This window comes from Silene latifolia, chromosome 10, assembly GCF_048544455.1.
Source record: "Silene latifolia isolate original U9 population chromosome 10, ASM4854445v1, whole genome shotgun sequence".
Classification (NCBI taxonomy): Eukaryota; Viridiplantae; Streptophyta; class Magnoliopsida; order Caryophyllales; family Caryophyllaceae; genus Silene; species Silene latifolia.
The window spans coordinates 50,440,180-50,464,681 of record NC_133535.1 but is presented as its reverse complement, the minus strand read 5'-3'; the positions used below and the strand labels follow the sequence as shown (position 1 = coordinate 50,464,681).

General features: G+C 35.7%; 1 long non-coding RNA gene across 1 annotated transcript; it reads right to left on the bottom strand.

Annotated features, from left to right (window-relative positions):
• Positions 1 to 6,879: 6,879 nt before the first annotated feature.
• On the bottom strand, positions 6,880 to 23,946 carry LOC141608989 (uncharacterized). Its single transcript, XR_012527111.1, has 2 exons — positions 23,707 to 23,946; positions 6,880 to 7,505 (listed from the first exon to the last, which is right to left on the bottom strand). It is a non-coding gene; the product is annotated as an uncharacterized LOC141608989 (long non-coding RNA).
• Between the last annotated feature and the right edge of the window lie 556 nt (positions 23,947 to 24,502).

Sequence of the window (24,502 nt, the reverse complement as noted above, 5' to 3'; positions counted from 1 at the left end):
ATCAGAGGTTAAGGCGGTGGGATCGAACTGGTTATCCCTTAGAGCAATGTTAATGATGTCCTCATAGCCGAGGTGCTTGAAATTTTCTTCCCCGAAGAGGAGACTGACGGCTTGTCCGTCAAGGCATGGGGTCGACTTAGATTTGGTCGGCGCATCTTTGGTGTTGTCGAGGATGAAGTCGCAGTCGTGGAAGACTTCTATGCTCGGGTGTTTGACCTTAGCTACGGAGTCATAGATTGGCTCGGGAAAGCCGTTGTAGAGCTCGGATTCTCCTTCGGGGACGAAGTACCCATTGAGAGTCAAATGTAGGGACGGAGGATGACTCCATGCTTTTTGTGCTTCTATATTAGGAGGTTCATATCCTGGATGTCTTCATCGGTAGGCTCATAGCCTAGAATGAAGGGGACGTTGGGGAGCTTCGCCTGTTTCATAGGATGCAAGGTGCTCTTCAGCGGATTAAGAGGTAAGCCCGAGAAATAACCCTGGCGCATCAGAATGCGGTTGACTGTGAGGTTGAAGAACGGGTCACAATCAAAAGGTGTTGATTCATCGGTTAGGGCATTCATAGATTGGATCCCCATATTTCGCTGTCGTCCTCTTCAATGACCTGAGAGGCTATTCCCTACTTCATTATAGCCTGGGAGGGGATTGAGGCGCGAGCCCTTCTACTATGCAAGCAGTCCCTTTCTCCGCCCAAAATCTGGTTTTGGCTCATCTAACCTAAATTTGAATCATGTTATGCATGTTTTAGCATGTTATAATCGTAAAAAAAAATGAAAAAAACATGAAAGAAGAGGATTTTTACACCCTCATACTTACATGCTAGGCTTGAGACGAGAAATCGATGAAAGTGTATCAACTTGTTAGGTCGGAAAACTCGGTTGAAAACCGTTTTAGTAATGTAAAAGAGTGCTTTGTTAAGTTTAATGATGGTGCAGTTGGTCGAGATGGCCGGTCAAGTGATTTAATGTACGATGACGGTAAAAAACAATGTGTAAGGCTTGTATTTTCAATCGGTAGGTCGAAAACACGTGTCGGTTTGTGATTAAGAAGTCGATTCTAGAATTTTAATGGAGAGATGAGTAGGCGGACACTCGTGTAAGGATTATGGTGTGTGAAGGTGGGTATTTATAGAGAAATGGGTGGTTGTGTGCATTTTGAGCGACGTGGCCGCATGGGCTACTCGAAGAGGCACAAGCCATTTCGCGGGTCTTCAAGCTGTCTTGTCACTATCACGCAATTGAAATCATGATTTGTTCTATCCTATGTTTTGGATGACATGATTTGTACTTGACCATGAAGCATTCCGGAAATACTTAACATGGAAGTTTGAGAATTTTGTTTTTTGTGTTTGACTCGGTTTTACTCGTTGTTGGAGTCGGGATTTGAATTTTGGAGTCGGTTTTTGGTCCGGGGTTGGTTTTGACTCTAGTTAGTGTCATTACGACCCCGTCGTCATGCATAAAACACTCCAGGTACTTTTGAAAAGTTTGAAATATTTTGTTTTCGAAATCGTTTTAAGTTTTCCGACGTATAGTTATACAAAACTATCGATTAAACGCTGCGATTTCTAAGCATGTTGTAGTCCGATAATCATCGGGTGTTTGTTAGAGACTCGACAGATACTGGGTATCTACAGTGTGCCTCTTTGCGAAATCATAAATTTGATTAAGCATTTCAAGAGCCGTGTTGAAGTTGAAGTGCCTTGTCCCTTGCACATTCAGGTATGATTCGAGGAAGGTCAAGTCAAGCAGGGTGCAAGTGTGTAGATCAAGCCTTCTGAGAATCACTCCGGCTATAAACCTCTCGCAAATCCTAATTACAGGATGTTGAATAGCAAAGGTATAGCATTGTTTCAATCCGGTATATTCCCTTCCGGAATTGGCTTTCCAAAGATGAGCAATATTAAGGTCCAACGGCTTATCGAGATCGGTCGTAGGGAGTTCGATGCCAAAGATTTCCGCAAAACGGCCAAGATTTATTTTGTGGGTTTCGTGGCAAAGTCAGAATTGCATCTCGACTTCGCGAGTTCGATGCGTGGAGACACGAAGACTACATAAAAACTCTAGAGTAAGGCTAAGGTATGTATCTTCTTGGGTATAAAACATCCTTTTAAGTCCCATACCTTGAAAGAAAGTCTCGGTTTGTTGTCTAATTCCGAGTGTATCTAATACCTCAAGATCAAGAAATATAGTAGGTTCGTAATGCATACCTAGTAACTCCACAAATCGTTTTCAGTGCTCATCTTTTATGAAGACAACGTCCGGAAATTGCTCAAGTTGTTCAATATCCGGTACCAACATTTCCTCTTGAACTCTTACCTCCGGTGGGGGCATTTGAACCACTACTCTTTTGGCGCTTGGATACCTTTTGACCGGTCTTAGACTTGCGCCAAAAGACCGGTCAAAATAATGATGTCTCAAATCCTTCAAGAAATGAACCCAAAAGCTTCTAATGGACCCTAGAACCAAAGTTTGATTAATGAATTGAGGTTGTAGGGTGAAAATCGAACCCGGAAAAAGACTTTCTTGTATCCGGATTTTTGGAACTCTAGGTTTTGAAAAGGTAATTTCGAGTGCATTTTGGTATTGTGATGCTTGGAAGATGTGTGGGATTGAGATAGAATGAATTTTTGCTTGATTTCGGGTGAATTTATAGAGTATTGAGTGGATTTTTGTTGGAGGTTTTTTTAGGATGTTTGGGAAGAAGATGACGATTGTTGTATTGTTGTTGATAAGGTGTGGATTATGAGTGGAAATGGGCGGATTTATCAAAGAAGTGGATGGGCCCGGGCAGGTTCTAAGTGGGCTGGGGCGTATTTTGGCCCAGCGCTCCTGCTTGTTCTTTGAATCCGGGCAGATTCTAGCTTGGCTCGGGTGGATTCTCCTGGTCCGGACGAGCTCTGCCTCAACCCGGGCGGATTCTCCGCCAGCAATCTTTCCCTTCGTTTTCTTCTACCAACTCGTGGGGATAGTGGTCTAGCTTGGGCTAGATGGTCTCCTTTGATGATACCCCGATATTTGACGAATCTTCCATCAACATTTTGGTGTCGATGATTCTTTTTTTTTTTATTAAAATGTAATAAATATATATAAATCAAAATATTTACAAAGAGAAGGTCTAATTAGTCTTATTTGTATCACACAAGACTAACAGATCCAAAATAGAGCTGAGATCATAAAAAGCATGAGCTCAAACATACTGATCACTATTCAATCACTACTCATATCACTTCTCATCTCAAATCCAATACCACGGATCTTCATAGAAGAAAAGAACAGATTCATGCTTTCTCACACAACTAACAGTCATTCAAAAAGTCAGATTGTCTTGCACAGTCAACTGTCGTCTCTACCTGAGTACTTTACCAGCTTTTGATCTCAATTCTCTTCAAACTTTGTTATCCCTCTCTGTTCAGCTCCTCTCACCGGATAGTGGATCAAAGGTAAGCATCTATCCTGCATCATTTGTTTGATTCCTTCCCCTACCACCTGTGGCTTATCCAATTTCATGTCTACTCTGCATAAATTTCTCTGCTGCCAAATGAGATATATAGTGGCATTCATTACAGCACGTAACACCGTTTTCTTCAGTCCGGTGGTCCTATGGGTTATTATCCACTCAAGGGTGTTGTTCTTTTTAATTCTAGCTTGCAGCCAGGTTTCCAGGAAGTTAAGAATTTGGCTGGTATATACACAATTAAAGAAAAGATGTGTGATAGTTTCCTCCTTATCTTCACATAGGTAGCAATTGCTAGTGTCACTGATTCCCAGGTTTTTAAGCTTTGACCTTGTGTTGATGGCCTCCTTATAAACTAACCAAGCAATCAAATTATGCTCATGAATTGACCAAGGAGCCCAAACCTGCTGGCACCATGGGACCTTAGGTTTAATGTCTCTCAGAAAATGGTAACCATCATATATTCTGTAATTCTCAGTCTAGAGCCCTTGGTTGATACCCTGCAGAAGTTTATTTATCACTTGACAAATTTTCCTCCAACTCCAACTAGTATCAGCATTAGGTATATACTTAGACCAATCTCTCCCCTTTAAATAAATATGGTTTATCCATTGAACCCATAGCTTGTCTGGTCTGTTATACACCCACCAGACCAATTTTCTCAGAGCTACCACGTTCCAAATTGTGATTTGAGCCCCCCCATCCTCCCCCCCCCTCCCCTTCCTGCTTTGGTGTATAGACACTATCCCAAGCTACTAGATATGCCCTAGTATACTCAGTTCTCCCCTCCAAGAGAAATTTCTTTTGAAATTTTCGTCTCCCCATTCCGTCATTCGTCTATCAAGTGTTCTCAAAAGTAGATAAGGACCTTCCCTCGCATCTCTCATGTAAGTAAATTATAATTCTAGAATGCATCTATGCTATTATGCAAAGTATTAAATTATATACCAAGTTCTAGGAAAAAGATATGTTACAAATGGTGGTTTAAGGTAGGACTACACCAAACTAAATTAAGAGATCAATTTCATAGTTGTTGTCCATGCAACTTAATGCTCTCAATAACCGATCAAAGGCTTGTGAATAAACCTCGAACAAGCATAAGTAGGATTTTTACCACTTCAAAATAGAATAGGGCCGATTAGTCACAAAGGATCTTACGTTAACCTCCCGTCTGTTTTCATGGGCCTTGTTACCATGGTCTTTTCGGCTCTTTGAATCAATAGACTTGAGAATCTCGTTGTCGGGAGGCTTTCATTCTCTCCCATCTCCTTTAAGATCAATGTTGTCAATGTCATTCGTATCATCAATCCTTCAAAAATAGAAGGAGGGTCTTTATAGTCTTAATGATGGGATTGTTTATCAAAAAAGAACGTAGATGCCAACTCTTCGCAGGCGGGTTTATTGATGGCCTCATCCTCGGGTTCTTCTATCGAGTATTGTTTGAACGACATATTGACTTCTTTGAAGAGACTTTCGATGTCGCTTGCAATGATAATGGGCTTCATGATTGGAGCCATCAGGTCTTCATAATCAAAGGGAGAGAGGCATTCCTCCTCTACATCAACCTCAAATTTTTCAAGTATGACTGCCTCAAGTAGAGTGGTCTCATAGTCCCATTCAACTTCTGATTGCATCTTTCCTTTGTTCCATGGATCAAATCCTCCATCATTATCCATTGACTCGTCGTCACTATATGAATCATAAATAGGGCCTTTTATCCTTGTTGTCAACTCCCTTACTACTAATCTGATTTCCACTTCAAATAGCACCTTTTCATATTCACAAGAGCTCAAGTGAATGGGCTCTTCCAACTTTGCATCCTCCATGTCAAAGGTCACTCCCTCAAATTCACATCCATGGATAGTGTGTACGAAGTTGGGCTCCGCTTGGAATGCGGGGTGATCGACGTTCATAGTTTGATGTGGCGTGGTTGGTGGTGTGGTTGCAAGGATAGCCTCATAGTGTCCTTCAAACACTTCCTCCTCTCTACTCTCTTAGTCAAGGGATCCTTGGATAAATTCCATTTGAATCAATTTATACCCCCAACTCTTGCCCACTTTGTACAAGGTTATTTAACAACTTATCTTTCGTCTTGGTCTCCTTATATACTTTCTCAAAGAATTGTTGTTGGCTTTGAAGTAATTGTAGCACCAAGGTTTGCATGTGGGGGTCTTGGTTGTTTTTATGTTCTTGTTGGGTTTAGAGTTGATTGAATGAATGATCATGGAAGGGTTGATTTTGGAAGTGTTGTTGATGTGAATGAGTATTTGGGTTTTAGCATGGAGTGTTGGGGTTATAGTATGAGAAATTTGTGGGGGTAATTTGGGGTTTCATTGTAGGAGTTGTAGGATAATTGTGTGTTTACTTGCTCAACACACCCTCTCCATTCATACAAGTCATAACCAATTACTTCATTTTGCTCATACACTTCTTGTGCCATCATCATCAATGCTAAGAGAAGGGAATAACTACAAGCAAAGAAACTACAAGAAAATGGTTAAAACGACCTTTAGGAACAAGTTCCTCAAGGTTAAAGCACAATTAAAATAGATGAACAAACAAGGACTTAATCACAAAACACCGTCCCCGGCAACGGCGCCATTTTGATGATCGAGTCGTTGTCCACCATCAAACAATATTTATATCTCAACTTAACTTTGCATAGCAAGCAAGTAGAGGTCAATCCACGAGATGGTGTGTTTTGGGTCCTAAGTCTATCTATTTCAATTTATTCAAGTGTCACGATTTAGGCTGGGTTTATGATCTAATCTAGGAAAAGGCAATAAACAACAATGAAGGATGAAAACAAGCAATGAAGGTAGAGATGTAAACAAATGATAGAAGGAAAATACTAGGGTGTCATGGGATCATAGGGGAAAATATGGTGGATCACATAAATGAGTCACATAGAGGATTTTGTGTTAGGTTATAACCGAGTTGGTTTATATCTTACGGTTCCTAGGTCGTTTTGGGTCTCCGGAGTCGGGTTGGTTTATGTCTTACGGCTCCTAGGTTTACTTGGATATCCCTATTTAACATCATGCATGGTCTAACAATTCTTGATTGGTTTATCTCTTACAAGGCTTATTGAAGAGGTAGAGAATTATGGTAGGTTGTCAATCAAGCATTTCATCAAATATAACATGCGCATAAGTTGAAACCACAACAAATAATCGTTAATATGAACTCATTAAGTATGGATCTATCCCGCAATTACTCCCCTAATCCCCAACTAACCCTAGCAAGGTCACTACTCACTAATCATCATGAGAAGTATGCTACCAACAACAATAAACAAGGAGTCTCAACTAAACATGATGATTAAGATAAGAAATTAACAAACTTGAAGAAAGATGAACAAATTAAAGGGAGATTTAGGAGTAATACCAACAATAAAAAAAAAAAGGAAATCTTGAAAATGGATGAAGACTTGTCACTCATGCTCAATACAAAACCCAAGAGATCCAAATGTAAACTATTGAAGACATAAATTAGAAGAACAATTATTGAAAGATTAATGTGAATTATGTGGAAAGATTAAGGACTAATCTAAGAGAGTAGTCTAATCTAAGTGGAGCTTTCTAGGACTAATGAAGCATTAACTCCCACTAATCAAACCAAATCCTCTCCAAAGAGGCCTCATTCCCCAAATTATTAACAAGACGGTATTTATACTAGCATAAGGATTAAAGGATAATTAGATATTTTGAGTCTTGAAAGACAATGTAGCCGCCTGAGGGAGCCGCCCGGGTTGGCTTTTGCTCCTGTGATCCATGCCGAGGAATCCGCCCGGGTCCTGCTGTAGCTTGCCCGGATTGGCGGGATCTGCCCGGGTTCTCCTGTCAGACGGTATTGGCCTTCTTTCTCTTCTGCTGCCCCAGGATCCGTGGTGATGCTCCTAGGTAGGGGGGCTTGGTCTATGTTACCTTTAAGACTTTCTATAAGTCTTTGGTTTCTGTTCCTCTTCATGTTTGGTCATTAGTACCGTCAATTAGGCTCCTAAATTCTCCATTTATGCATGATTTCCTCCCATTTTACTTCCTTTCCTACAAAAAGCTAAAATCCAATAGAAAAGCAAATAGGAAGCGAAAGCTGCCGAAATGACCCTAATAAGTGCAAGAAAGCATGTGAAAACGAGGTCCAATTAGGGCTTAAAAGTGCGCTTTTTATGACCATATCACCTATACTATTGAGGTTGCGGACATGACCCTGAGATGTGTCTCCCTCTAAAAGATATAATCCATGATTTGATTGTGGCAAACTATTGTTACCACCCTCAGTAGCACAAAACAACAAAGTAATTCTTCTAGGAGCACTATTGAACGCGGTAAGGATCATTTCCATGACTTTTCTTATCTCACCACCCCCAATGATGAAGCTAAGAAATCAATGGAATAAGGTAGAATAGAATCCAAGATGGTATACTCATGTTATCTATTGCAGTTAATCATATTCTCAACAATTCAAGCAACCCTTGACGAATTGAACACTCTAGTGGCCAACATAGAGTAAAAGTACAATGATATGGAGAATAAGGTTGTCCAATGACTGTTCTCATCTCATCATTCCCAATGATGAAGAAACAATGATATAGGAGACAATAGAATTGAAAACGGTATAATAATGTTATATGTCGCGTCAATAACATATTCTCAAAAATTCAAGCAACCCTTGAAGACTTGAACACTCGAATGGCGAACATGGATAAGAGTAGTGTAATATGCTGAACAAGATCATAGGCCAATTTCAAGAAGGTGGGCATCTAGATCACCAAACCCAGATGCGCATCAACATAATCGATAGGCCTAGCTCCATAGAATATTCATCAAGAATAGAAGAGGTGATCATTTTCGGGTTTGAACTGGATATGAGCTGGGCCAAGAAGAATAGTTTTACCCACGGGTCAAAGTGAACTAAGGCCTGCCCACTAAAATGGGCCTAACTTTGTGCCCACTTAATATGAACCACGTCAGTTACTTGCCATCCAATTACAACATTAATGTACTACGTACATTATTACACTGGAAAAAAAACGGGTTCAACAAACTATGCACTAGTGTACTACATTAATGTACTACGACCTTGTGTTGTCCTGCAACATTGGTTGGTGATTTTTTTTTTGTCCCAAATTAAATGTTGTCACTTGTTTCTTTTCCATTGGTCAAGTTAATATTTTAATATTAGAAAGTATAAGAGAGAATGTATGTAGTAGATATACTTAATAATGAAAAAGTGGATATTACAAAAGTGTTATTGATGGTGTAAAAAATTAGGGGTAAATGTTATAGAGGTGGATGTGTGATAATAATGTAAAAATACTAATATTATATCGAGAGTAAATTAAAAATAACCTCCTTTTAAAATCCAGTTTTTTAAAACACTACTACAAAACTCGTTATGGACATCACTTGATGGACATCTGATTATTTAGAAAACTGATGTACAAATTACACATCAGTTGTTTGCAAAAAAACTGATGTACTTATAATTATATGTACATCAGTTGCGTTACAAAACTGATGTCCATTATTTCTTATTTTAATGGACATGGGATTTTAAGAAAGCCCATGTCTATATGATAATCAAGTACATCGTACATAAAATATAACCGATGTACATATACAGTGAAATTATAAGCGCGCAAAATATTTGCCTCACCGCCCTATCACTTATATAATTTCGAGTATGTATAATTAAAAAAAAAAATCATTTTTAATAAACCTAATAATCCCTCATCGTCTCAGTATACACAATTCATACCTTCATCCTCCCTCATATCAATTTACAATTCAATATCCTCACATAAAATTCATCAAATTCATTCACCAGCGCACGTCAACCACCAGGCGCTCATCGTCAACCACCATGTGCTGTTATCTCGCGCTGTCATCCCTCACCATAATTAGGTATTTTTCGATCTTTTTTACTAAAGGCTTAATTTTTTGTTAATTTGATCAATTTACTGCATGCATGTTTGGATTTTGTCATTTGTGTGATATGTTTTCAATTTTAATTGAAGAATAAATTATGGGTTTATAATAAAATTGGGGTTTATGCTTAATAAAATTGTAGTTTTGATAATCAAATTTGGGGTTTATGCTGATACCTATTAATTATTTCAAATTGGGGGTTTATGTTTTGGGTGAGATGTTACCGTATGCAATTTTGATCAATTTACTGCATGCATGCCTGATTAATCGATTGTTAGAAGTGTTTTTGTTTTTTTTGGTACATATGCTTTGGGTGAATTTACTGCATGCTGATACCTATCAATTTTGATCAATTTATGCTTTGGGTGAGATGTTAGAAGTGTTAGGCGAAGTGTTAGAAGTGTGCAATTTTGATGCACTTAGTAGCATTGTCATCAATAAAACCGATAGGCCGCCTATTTAGATGCGGCGAGTAGTATGGATTAAGAAAATAACCAGATTTATCATTCAGTCATCCTCCCCATGCCAATTTTGATGCACTTAGTAGTTGTTCAGTCAATAGCATTGATTCATCGCAATTGCCACGACCGCAATACCCTCTACTGTCATGCTTTCAGTCGTAGCAGCATTTTGATGTGCATCAAATTATCAGTTAAGTGTTAGAAGCTAAGTGTTAGAAGTGTGCAATAATTATCAGTGGATTGTTAATTATGGAGTTGATGTTAAGTATTTAGCTCATTAATGCCTGAGTTTTGAATTATTCGTCCTGAACTTTTCAATAATAACCTTTTAACCTTATAAACTATCGCAGTGGATCTTGAATATATACGGAGATTGGGAATATGGATCGTGACTGGATGTTTGTTGACCGTTTGGACCCTAGATATAGGAAAGGGGTTGAACATTTTGTTAGACTTCTATTAATAATGCGGAGAATGTTGAAAAAATTTATTGTTCATGTGTTAAATGTGGGAATAATGTGTATCTTGATTCTGAAGAATTGAAAAGTCACCTCTTATGTAATGGTATTGACAAAAGTTATACAAGGTGGATTTGGCATGGGGAGGATGTGTTGCCTACCTTGAGTAGTAATTTAGAGGATGATAGCGACATTGAGGGAGATGATTTTGATAAAAATTTCGATCGAGTAGACGACCTGATTAATGATTTGAAACAATCCACTGAAGACCCCACACAAGTAGAGATGTTTGATAGGCTAGCTGGTGATGCAATTAAACCCCTATACCCAGGTTCAAGTTTGACACGCCTATCTGCAACTTTAAAATTGTATAGTTTAAAGGCGAAAAATGGATGGAGTGATAAAAGTTTCACAAGTTTGCTTCAGTTGTTGAGTGAGATTTTACCAGATGGCAATGAACTCCCTAAGCGTACCTATGATGCTAAGAAAATTTTGTGTCCAATGGGAGTTGATTATGTAAAGATACATGCATGTCTTAATGATTGCATTTGGTATCGAAAAGATTATAAAGATTTAAACGAATGTCCAAAGTGTGGGGCTTCACGTTACAAGTTGCCGAAAAAAAATTCCAAAAAAAATATTGGAGTCCCAGCTAAAGTCTTGTGGTATCTTCCCATTATCCCAAGATTTAAACGAATTTTTGCAAATGTAAAAGATGCAAAAAAAACTTAATTTGGCACGTTGAAGGTAGAATTTCAGATGACAAAATTCGTCATCCAGCTGATTCAACACAGTGGAAAACAATAGATCATTTGTTTCCTGAATTTGGATCCGAGGCTATAAATTTAAGGCTTGGACTTTGTACTGATGGTATGAATCCGTTTGGTAGTCTAAGTAGTCAGTGGAGCACATGGCCGGTTTTGCTAACAATTTATAATCTCTCTCCTTGGTTATGCATGAAGCGTAAATATCTTATGTTGTCACTACTGATTTCGGGGCCTAAGCAACCTGGAAATGATATAGATGTTTACCTAGAACCCTTGATTGATGATTTGAAGTTATTATGGGATGAAGGGGTAGAGGTATATGATGCTTATCATGGTGAGACTTTTTACTTACGTGCTATGATATTTTGCACCATTAATGATTTCCCGACTTACGGCAACCTCTCTGGTTATACTGTGAAAGGGGCTAAAGCGTGTCCAATTTGTGAGAAGGATACAATTTCTGACCGTTTAGTTCATGGGGGAAAGAATGTGTACCTTTGTAATCGAAGATTGCTCCGCCGGTCACACCCTTATAGAAAAAAAAAATGAAGCCTTTTAATGGGAAACAAGAACTTAGAAACCCTCCAAAGATTTTAAGTGGGAGATAGGTTTATGAAAAAGTGAAAAACATTGAAAATAATTTTGGAAAACCATATAAGAAGCCAAGTAATGGGACCTTATACAAAAAAAAGTCCATATTCTGGGATTTACCATATTGGAAGCATTTGTCCGTGAGACATTGTATTGAATGTCATGCACGTGGAGAAAAATGTGTGTGATAGCCTCATTGGCACACTTCTCAACATCCCTGGTAAAAGTAAGGATGGTGTCAAAGCTAGAGAAGATATGGTCGCACAAAAGATACGACCAGAATTAACACCACAAATTAGAGGTTCAAGAACCTATTTACCCCCAGCTTGTTTTACTTTGTCACGAAAGGAGAAAAAAGTGTGTGTGAATGTTTACATGGGGTGAAGGTTCCGCAAGGCTATTCATCGAACATTAGAAATCTTGTGTCTTTGAAAGAGTTAAAACTGGTAGGATTGAAATCACATGATTGTCACACTTTAATGCAACAATTACTTCCAGTAGCTCTTCGTGGAGTTCTGCCTAATCATGTTCGAGGAGCTATTACTAGACTTTGCTGTTTTTTCAATGCAATATTTAGCAAAGTTGTTGACTAAGATACCTTGAATACATTACAACGAGATGTTATAACTATGTGTGAACTTGAGATGTTTTTTCCTCCTTCCTTTTTCGAAATAATGCAGCATTTAGTAGTACATTTGGTGAGAGAAATTAAAATTTGTGAACCAGTATTTTTAAGAAATATGTATCCATTTGAGCGATATATGAAACCCTTAGGCGGCTACGTAAGAAACCAAAATAGGCCAGAAGGGTGCATGATTCAGGGGTATGTGGCAGAAGAGGCGCTAAAGTTTGTAACTGACTACCTGTCAGATGTTGAATCTATTGGCCTTCCGACATCTCGACACGAAGGAAGAATAGAGGGACAGGGTACGCTGGGAAAAGCCGTAGTCACTATTAACCGAGATACCCTTGACCAGACACACTTCTATATTCTCTAACACATGGTCGATGTACATCCGTATTTAGAGAAGCATCAAACCCTTCTAAGTACACAAAATCCTTCTAAGGGAGAAAGGTGGTTACAAATGGAGCATAATCGATCATTTCTTAAATGGTTTACTAATGAAGTAGATATTGAGCTGGAAAACGACCGTGAGAAAGTATTCGAGGAAGTAAGGTGGTTAGCCCATGGACCTGGTTTGAACGTGTTATCTTATCAAGGTTATGACATCAATGGGTATTCATTCTACACTAAGGCTCAAGATGATAGAAGTACTATGCAAAATAGTGGAATAGCTTTGATGGCCATGTCAATGAGTGTTGCTAGTGCTAAAGATAATACACCTGCTTATGATGCTCAGCCATATTTTGGGGTCATTAATGAAATTTGGGAGCTGGACTATGCTCAGTTTAGGATACCTGTTTTTCGTTGTATGTGGGTTGATCGTAATAAGGGTGTTCGAGAAGATGAGATGGGATTCACATTGGTAGATTTAGCACGTGAAGGATACAAATCGGAGCCATTCATTATGGCTAGTCAGGCCAAACAAATATTTTATATTAAAGATCCAGCGGATGAAAAATGGTCGATTGTTCTTCATGGTAAGAAGAAGTTTGTGGGTAAAGAAGTCATGGATGAAGTGGATGACGAATTGCCTCCTTTTTCTTCTGGATTGCCGTCTTCTACCACTACTGACGATGTAGATGATTTTTATCTACGAGATGATCATGACGAAGGGTTATGGGAATAATAGACCTGCTTATGTAGAAGATGATTTTTATCTAGTTACCTTTTTACAGTCTGTTTTGTAAAAAGGCAGACCTGCTTATGTTTTTTTTTTTTTTTTTTGCACCCTCGTATGTTTTGCTTGTTCCATTGTCTTTAGCAAGGACACATTGAAGTTAATTTATCGAATGCTCTATCCCTCATAGTTTCCTCCATCATTTTAACATTACTTTATTTTTATACAAGTATAATTCTATCAAACCAAGTATCCTGCATTGTTTAACAATATAAAGAGTTTCTTGATGCAGGTCAGGATGTCTTCTACCGCAACTGCCAGTACTACTGCCCCTAAAAGAAAGAGCAAAAGTGTAGTACTTATGAAGGAATTGACAGCATTACGTGATAAAAGGATAAAACTTGATGTTTAATTTGATGAAGCTGGTGAGCCAATTGATAAAATTGGTGCTAAGTATACGAGTTATGTTGGTCTAATGGGACGCGCAAAAGTGCCAATTGATATTCCTACATGGAAGCATGTAGGTGAGGATCTTAAGCTAAAGATTTGGGAAAAGGTTTTGGTAAGAACTCACTGCATCTTAAGACCTTTTTATTAACACATACACATACTTTAAGTCAACTGACTGTTTATAACCTGCCATTTGCTTTTTGTAGACAATTTTTGGGAAGAGGTTTTGGTAAGAACTGATTGTTTACAACCTGCCATTTGCTTTTTGCAGACAATTTTCAACGTTCCAGATACGAAGAAGAAGCAAGTTATCAGCATTGCCAATACTACATGGACAAACTTTAAGTCAAAGTTGACTTCGTTGTATGTGTACAGAAAACCTCCTTAAAAAAGAAAGTTGCCTGTTGAGACTGATCCGACAAAGAAGTATCCTTACATTACATCCGAGGTATGGAAAAGGTTTAAACAGAAGCGTATGACGGCAGAATTTCAAGTGAGTAGTTAACATGTAGTATATTTTTTAATTGTTTAGTTAGCAATAATATTATCATATTTGATAAGTAATTTAAAATTTTTAGGCTATAAGTAAGATTGCTGCAGAGAGGCAGTTGAAGAACAAATACCCCCACAGGATGTCTCGTGGAGGATGTAGGAACACAAGGCGGAAATTGGAAAAAAAACTGAAAGAGAAAGAAAAAGGCACAACTGCTGATGAGGTCGACGACTCAGGGGAAAGTAGTCAATCCCAAACTACTTTAAAAAGAGGTGACCTATGGATAGAGGGAAGAGTAGACAAAGATGGTGAATGTTTAAATTCTGAGACAAAAAAAAATAGAAGACCTTGTGAGTATTTTGTTTACAGCAAATTTCTTTTTTTTTTTTTTTAAGGACTTTTTACAACTAATTTCTTTTGTTTTTTCTGCTAATAATGATATTGTATTTGCAGAAAATGGTGAATGAAATGGTCAAGAAAGGGGAGTTTGTACCTAGTGGAAAAGTTGATGAATTAATAAAAGCACTTGAAACTGATGAGCATTATGGTCGTGTAAGAGGTGTTGGGGGTCGAGTGGGGCATAAACAATATTTTGGCAAATGCAAAAGGAGTCGAAGTGAGGGAGTAATGTCGAAGGAGTTTGTGGAGAAGCTTACTCAGCAGATCACAGAGCAAGTCGCAGAGCAAGTGAGGGCAGAAATGTATAAAGATATAGAAGTGATGGTGGAGCAACGGACAAATGGGAATGTTAGTTATTCGGTTGAAAAAGAAAAAGGCAGAGATGCTGAGGTTGAGGTTGAGATGAATTGCAAAAGTGGGAATGGTAGTTATGATAATGTTAACCATGACCCTGACCCATTTGCTGACATACCTGAGAAGGTAAATTAATTCTGATTCTTTGTTATGTAATTCCTGAAGTTGATTTCAAGTGTATTAATTAAGCTAGGGCAGACCTTAGCTTATTTTTTTATGCTGGCTGTGATGTTATTCCTCAGGGAGTTGAATGCGAGCTAGCTGTGAAAGATACGGAGTTGAAGAAGGTCGCACATGGACGAGTATTCAAGGCCCCAACTCAGGCATCAAGATGTCACGGTCGAGCCTTTGGAGCAGATGAGTTAAGGGTATGCATTGACGTTGTCATGGAATATATGGAGGACACACCATTACCTCTACCAACTGAAGAACATTTTACTGTTGGTGAGGCAATTGGTTCATTTGTTCAATGGCCGAGAAACTTAGTCAGTTTGCGCTACTTAGAGGTATGGATGTCATTTTAAAGTCGAAATTACATTATATGGCTAGCCTTATCTTACCCCGTCTTCAACACATAAAAGTTGGTTCTGATTGAACCATGCTGAAAATTGCATTGTCAGTGAGTAATCAGTTTGCGTCTTTTTCTTTCCAGGAATCTCAGAAAAACCATGAAGTACAAGCAGGAGAAAAGTCAGTGATGAGTAAGACTAAATGCAAAAAGCGGAAGAGAGTTGATGAGAGTACTAATTCCAAAAAAGTAGAAAGTGATAAATGTAAAACAAATGATTCAGTGGCTGGTTCAAACAATACTTTGAAAGCACTTTTGGAACAAAAATATGATTCTAGACGATTCTTGTCCAAGGTAGTTAGTATGATGGGCGAAACTCAAGTAACGGATGTGCAATTGAGCGAGGATGTTGTAGGATGTAAGCGAAGGCTGCGAATCACCAAGGAGGACATTACTGCATTGTTAAACATGGAAAAGATCTCCCTTCCAGTCATTCAGACTTTTGTTGGGTATGTATTGACTCCGAATTTAAAGTTAGCATCTCATAGCTAGTTTTACATTGGAGCAGATGATGATTTGAAGTACATGCTGGTTATACTTCTATGTATATTGTTACAGGTACTTGTCTAGCGTTTGTGACATGAAAACATATGGATTCTTATGTCCAGAAATGACTTCACAACTAGGCAGCCTTGAATCAGAGGGAGCAGTAACATATACTTCAAACTGGATGAAAAAGAAGAAAAGTCATATTTACATTGCCCCATATTACAAAGAGTAAGTACTCACCCTTATGTAAAACAAAAGTGTCAACAGTTTGATTATTTTGAATACTTGACTGATTATTTATAAGGATCACTGGATGTTTGTTGTAATTGACATTGTTGAGCATAATCAAGTATATTGGTTCGATTCAATCGGGAATTTTGTGCCTTCAACGTTGAGAACTTAAATTAATACGTAAGTTCGACTTAGTAGTTATTCTTGATATGAAAGATGTTCATTGAAAGAACACTTTTCAACTTGGCTGATAATTTTTTGTTGGAAACTTTATATTAGATCTGTAAGAGCATACGGCTACACGGGTGGGTCAAGGAAGAGTTCTGTAGCACCGCAATGGGTGAAAGTTGATGTAAGTTGTTGATATGCAATAGTAGACTCATTTATATTACGTCTAATTTACAAAGTGTGTTGGTTTAATTCGTCGTCATGTTTTATTAGTGTGCTCGTCAGCCAAGTGCTATAGAATGCGGTTACTACATCATGAGGTTTATGCTGGAAATCGTCACTCGTCCTAATCCGATGACAACTATCAACGAGGTCAGATTATCCCACTCGCCTGTATATTGTCATACAAATCTTTGTGTTGCCTTGCAAATTTTTCCCCATACAATCCCATTATTATAGCTAGAATTGAACTCTCCAGCTAGCTCAAGCCTATAATGTGTGTTATTATCTAATTAGAACCTTTATGTGCATGATTTACAGCTTTTTCAAGACAAAATGGCTTATTCAGAAGAAGAAATGAATGAGGTTCGGGATTTATGGGCGAACTATTTTCTTAATATCTAGTGATATAGTAATGTGTTAGCTAGATTTTGCACATTATGTCTTGGACCTTTGTAGGTTGTTGAATTTGGACGGCATTTGTATAAACTATGTTTTGGTAAGGTCGTTGTAAGAAACTATGACGAACGACCTTTCTTGGTTGTTGAATTTGGATGGCGTTGTATGAATCTATGTTTTGGTCGTTGTATGAAAGTACGACGAACGACCTTTGTTGGTTAGTTGTTGAATTGTGGATGCAAGTGCTTTTTGTTATGAAATGGCCTAAGTTTTCATATGCAGATGAAATGGCTTGATTTAGATTAGCCATTCCAATTTTTTTAAAAAAAAAATTGGCAAGGAAAAGGACAACGGTTTTATTAGTAGAGGATGTAATATCATTTATAATGCACATGAGGTTTAGGTAAAACACTGATGAATATATGTACATAAAGACATCAGAGTTCTATGTAAATTGATGTACATGACAGAAACAGACATCGGATTACTACTAAAACTGATGTACATAATACTAAAAGACATCGGATTATAAATATAAACCGATGTATATTAGTAGTTATGGACATCAGATATATAGAAATCCGTTGTGCAAATACTAATGGACATCGGTTTAAAATCCGATGTGCATTAATCCAAAATGGACATGACCAAACTCTACATCCGGTGTGTATCCGATGTCCATATACAAAAAAGTCCGATGTGTATAACAAGTTTTGTAGTAGTGAAATTACTCCCTTATATAATTTTTTTCCTAAAATTACTCCCATAAAATACACTTTTATTTAAAATTACTTCAAAACTCTAATTTAGGTGACTTGTTCCGTATGTTTTTTAACTTATTCTCCATTGTTATACTTTTCAATGCATAAATTTGCTAAGTTACAAACGGAATAAGTTCATAAACATATGGAATAAGTCACTCAATTGGAGTTTTGAAGCAATTTTTGATAAAAGTGAATCTTAAGGAAGTAATTTTAGAAAAAAAAATTATATAAGGGAGTAATTTTAAAAAACTGAATTTTAAAAGGGAGTTATTTTTAATTTACTCTTATATCGATGACATTAATGTTGCTCAAATTATTAATGGACATACTCTTATACTATTTCATTAACCACTAACAACACCATCACCACCATAGGCTGCCAATTGTGTCGGCGACATCCGATACTAATATCTCCATCACAGTACACTAATTAACAATAATTCATTTGAACATAAACCTTAATTAAAGAAAAAGATACAGAAATATAACAAAAAATCAATTTAATTATTAGTAATGAATAGTGAATTAAATACATGTTGTATATTTGAATAACCATTCATAATTGAATAATTTGAAGGATGTTGAAGAAAGTTAAAGGATGTAACAATAGAGAGAAGGCAGAGGGATTTAGGTTTGAATTATTTTTTTTCTCTCTTCTATTTCAAACATCCCTTTCTAATTTACATTGTTTTCCATCTATGTTTATTACGGAGTTCATTACTAATTTACTACATTGAGTATTTCTTTTCATTTAATGTGTTGTTTTAATAATTCAACAAAGTTACTTGCCAACCAATTACTACATTAAGATACTTCGTACATTGCTACACAGAAAAAGAAAAAAACTCAACAAAGCTATGTACTAGTGTACTACGCATTTAATCTACTATTTCCTAGACTATTTCATCAATGGCATACTATAAGTGAAGAAAAAAAATCATGGCCTTGTGTTGTCCTGCAACATTAGTTGGTGATTTTTTTTGTCCTAAATTAAATATTGTGACTTGATTCCTTTTTATTGATTAAGTTAATATCTTACTTCTATTAAAGCAAGAACAAATAGACAACTGTGGTTGATCCACGTCACAAATACAAGGAGCGATTTTCTCACTTTGAATAGTATTTCCATGATGTCATAGTGACATCATCAAGTCCCCACGTTCTTTGTTTTTTTTTTCTTTGTTTGTATAAACTCAGTGAATTAGACGGTCCCAATCAAATTTCCAATATCATTCATACCAAATTTTAATAATAAATAATATTAGAGTAGTAAATTAGTTTTCAACAATGATAATATTTGGACAGATTATAAAATAAGACGGTGTTATAATGTGAGACGTTATAATTTTGTAAAAAAGGTACTCCATATAAATTAAGGTTGTAAATAAGAATTTGTGTTTTACAAAATGTGGCCGTCTCACAGTATAAATTACAGTTATCCACAAAACGATTTTATTGCTTATAAAGAAATTATTCATATTTCGTTGAATAATTAACGTAGTGCATGAAATTTGTACATAATTTCTTTTGTCACTATATTAATAATTTGATAATTACATTCTATTAATTTATATTTATATATAAACTTTGTTCAAATTTATTTGCTAAAATTTTAGTTCAAAATATATTTATAACCAAAATATTCAAATTTTGTATGATAAAAATCTGAAATATATTAAATTTTTGATGATCACAATATTTATGTAGTCCCATGCAATTTGCACGGAATTAAAACTAGTTTTAATATTAGAAAGTATTAGCGAGAATGTACGGAGTGGAGTATATATAGTTAATAATGAAAGAGAGAGTGTTATAAAAGTGTTATTGATGAAATAAAAAAAAATCGGGGTGAGTGTTGTAAAGGTGGATGTGTGATAAAAAAGGTGAAAATACTGATATTATATTGGTGACATAATGTTGCTCAAATTATTAATGGATATACTCTTATACGCTTTATTAACCACCAGCAAAACCATCACCACCACAAGCTGCTAACTACGCCGGCGACATCGATCCGACACTAATATCTCCACCATCGTACACTAGTTAACAATAATTAATTTAAACATAAACCCAATTTAAAAAAAATAATACAAAACTATAACAAAAAGTCAATTTGATTATTAGTAATGGAATAGTGAATTAAATACATGTTCTATATTTAAATAACTATTCGTAATTGAATAATTTGAAAGTTGTTGAAAGAAGTTAAAGGATGTAACAATAGAGAGAAGGTAGAAGGAATTAGGTTTGATTTTAGTTTTGTTCTCTCTTATTTCAAACATCCCTTCTGATTTAAATTGTTTTCCATCAATGTGCATTACGGAGTTCATTTCTAAATTACTACATTAAGTATTTCTTTTTATTTAATGTGATATGTTAATAACTCATCAAAAATACTTGTCAACCAATTACTACATTAAGGTACTACGTACATTGCTATACTGAAAAAAAAAATCAACAAAGCTAAGTACTAGTGTACTACGCAATCAATCTAAAATAGTATTTCTCAGACTATGTTCATCAATGACATTCTATAAGTAAAAAAATAAAATTCACAACCTTGTGTTGTCGTGCAAGGATGCAACATTGGTTGGTAATTTTTTTGTCCTAAATTAAATGTTGCAACTTGTTTCTTTTTATTGATCAAGTTAATATTTTAATAGTAGAACGTTGTTGGAGAATGTGTCCTCGACAATAGTGCGATCACATTAATAAAACTCATGATAAGAATACGTAAAGGGATGATTCATTTTTATACGTCAACTGATCAACATTAGTCGGTAATGATTGGCTGACTAGAGTTTGACATTACTGTCGTTAGACGGTGGTGATCAGTTGATCCCTTAAGGTCACACCTAAAGGACAATTCCCTTAATAGATAAATTAATTAATTGTATGCTGATACGGATTAATTAATTTCATGAAAATTGAACAATTTACATATGTGAGTGAGAATATGAATCTTATTGTAATTCGATTAAATGAGATTTGTTTTAGTAAATAAAATGTTATATATTACTAACACTTTGTTTATGAAACAATTAAATTAAGAATGAACGGTTGATTATAATTGCAATATGTTGTAGATTATATTAACATGGACCATTTTATATACTTGTAATCATGAATTTCTAGTCAATTATTATATACATATATATATTTGTATATTATGTAATGATATTTAATTGTTAAATATGCATTAATTATTAACAACATGTTACATGTCACATGTTACACATTATATAACAAAGTGACAATTGACAAAAATAAAATGGAGTCCATATTATCTAATGGACCGGTTTTTAGAGGAAATTAGAGGGTGAATTGTTTAATTGTATTTTTTATTGTGGAGAACACAATTATTACAATTATAGGATAGCCTACACCCTAATGCATTTTGGTAAGAACAATTCTAAAAGAGAATGGGCATGCATTGGTCCTCTTGGACACCTCCATCCCACCGGTTTCTCCCCTCTAAAATAATAAGAATTGTTCTTATTTTCTCTCTAATTCATTCTTACATTTTTCACATCACACTTCTCTCACCATCTCTCTAAAATAAGTTTTAGAAAATAAATTGTTCTAATCTAATATTATTTAGTTTACTAAAGGTAATAATAAGAAATATTATTAGATTATATATATTTTAAGGTCTCTTGGACACCTCCATCCCACTGGACCGGACCGGACCAAATGGACCAAAGTGGACCAAATATTATTGTCATTGACATGTTTTAGCATATAAAACTAGAACTCGAGAAGTTCGTAATGATCAAAATAAACAACATTATTTTCTTACTAGTTTTAACTACATAATTACACATCTTATAATACGTGTAAACAAAGTAGAAAATAAAATCAATAATATTACATATTTAAAAATTCTTTTATTACATAACTTCGGTCCATGGTCCGGTCCGCGGTCTATTCGGGTTGGTCCTGGATCGGACCGAAGACCAAAGTAGAGTAAATAGGTGGACCGTGGACCGGACCAAACAAAATTCGATCCGGTCTGGTCCGGACCAAATGGTCCGGTCCGGTCTGGTCTTCGGTCCGGACCACTGAGTGAACAGCCCTAGTCTCTAATTACATATATCTAGTTAATATATTCATTAGATTTAAGGAGTTGTCTTGGTGCAATTGAAAGGAGGTTCTCACACTATTGAGACTAAGGGGATCATCCATTTACTTTGAGCTCAAGATCAAGTATAGAAAGGTGTTCTTACTTGTGCCCTCAAAACCGATTTCAACAATGTAAGGAACTTTATTCTTACTTTTCCTTTTTATTTTGTTATGTATGCATAAGATCTACATCTATTTTAATGAGTAATTTAGATATAAAATTAAAGAGATTAATTTGAGGGTTAATGAATCCTTTCAAAATTATGAGAGAGAATGTACGTAGTGCAGTATATTTAATAATGAAAAAAAGTGTTACAAAAATGTTATTGATGGAGTAAAAAAAATTAGGCGTAAATGTTGTAGAGGTGGATATGTGATAAAAATGTGAAAATACTGATATATATTGATGACATTAATGTTTCTCAAATTATGAATGGTCATACTCTTATACTAATCCATTAACCACCAACAACACCATCACCAGAGGTTACCAACTGTGCTGGCGACATGCGACACTAACATCTTCACCATCGTACACTAACTAACAATAATTCATTTGAACATAAATCCTAATTAAAAAAAATTCAAACAAAAAGTCAATTTGATTATTAGTAATGGAATAGTGAATTAAATACATGTTATATATTTGAATAATCATTCATAATTGAATAATTTGAAGGATGTTGAAAAAAGTTAAAGAATGTAACAATAGAGAGAAGGTAGAGAAAATTATGTTTGATTGTTTTTCTCTCTTATTTCAAACATCCTTCTGTAATTTAAATTGTTTTCCATCAATGTGTACTACAGAGTTCATTACTACTTTACTACATTGAGTATTTCGTTTTATTTAATGTGATATGTTAATAATTCAACAAAGTTACTTGCCAGCCAATTACTATATTAATGTACTACGTATATTCCTACACAGAAAAAAATTAAAAAAAAAAAATAATAAAATTCAACAAAGCTATGTACTAGTACACTACGCATTTGATCTGTTATTTCTTAGTCTATGTCCACCAATGACATTCTCTAAGTGAAGAAAATAAAATCACGACCTTGTGTTGTCCTGCAACATTGGCTGGTGATTTTTTTTGTCCCAAATTAAATGTTACCACTTGTTTCCTTTCCATTGGTCAAGTTAACATTTTAATATTAGAAAGTATGAGAGAGAATAAACGTAGTCGAGTATATATAGTTAATAATGAAAAATAAAGTGTTATAAAAGGTGTTATTGATGGAGTAAAAAAAAGTGATAATTCTCATGGTGCCCTTGTGTTTTAGACGAAATTCACGTGGTAGCCAACTTTTTAGGAGTGTGCTCCTGATGCCCCTGAAATTTGAAAATAGTGCACGATCTTCCTTTTTTTTTCTGTTATCACTAACTTTCTTTTTCTCCCCTCTTATCCTAACATTTTTCCCCCATTTCACTTATAAAGAAATTTAAAATAAAATTACAAATCATGTATGCTCCTATATTCTACCTGAATAATAAAAAAGAAGGGAATTGAAATAAAAATATACACCAGCAAAAAGGGCGACATGAAGATTAACGAGACGAGAAGTATTGAAAGACCAATTATTGTTGTGTCCATCAGTTAATTTGAAGTAACAAGTTTCATAGAAATTTGAAGAATACCAGAGTCCACATCGAAGATTAGCAAGTAATGGAAGTTGAGGCCATAATTGCGAGATTTCACCCAAAAAAATGGAGTCTTGAATTCTTGATAGATTGAATGTAACGCATTGTATAAGGAATTGTGTCTCTTTTTAATTGTTCTTGTTGCTTTGTATATGCTTATTCTTTCATCTCCTTCTTCCATGACTGCCATTGATTGATTACCTTAATTAATTGTCAGGTGTTCTTCTGTAACTTGTTTGATGTGTTATTAAGCTTGGTTTTATATAAATATGTTGTACTTTTTTTTATTTTTTATGATTGAAATAGGGGGAAGAAGTTAGGATAAGAGGGGAGAAAATAAGAGTTAACAGCGTGATAACAAGAAAAAAAAAAAGGTAGATCGTGCACTGTTTCTAAATTTCAGGGGTACCATGAGCACATTCCTAAAAAGGTGGGTACCACGTGAATTTCGTCAAAACAAAGGGGCCCCATGAAAATTATCCCTAAAAAAATTAAGGGTGATTGTTGTAAAGGTGGATGTGTGATAAAAAGGTGAAAACATTGATATTATATTGATGACATTAATGTTGCTCAAATTATTAATGGACATACTCTTATGCTACTCTATTAAGCACCAACAACACCATCACCACCACAGGCTGCCAACTGCTCCAGCGACATCCGTCACTAATATCTTCTCCATCGTACACCAATTAACAATAATTAATGTGAACATAAACCATAATTAAAAAAAAAAAAAGATACAAAATAATAATAAAAGGTAAATTTGATTATTAGTAATGGAATCTACCTA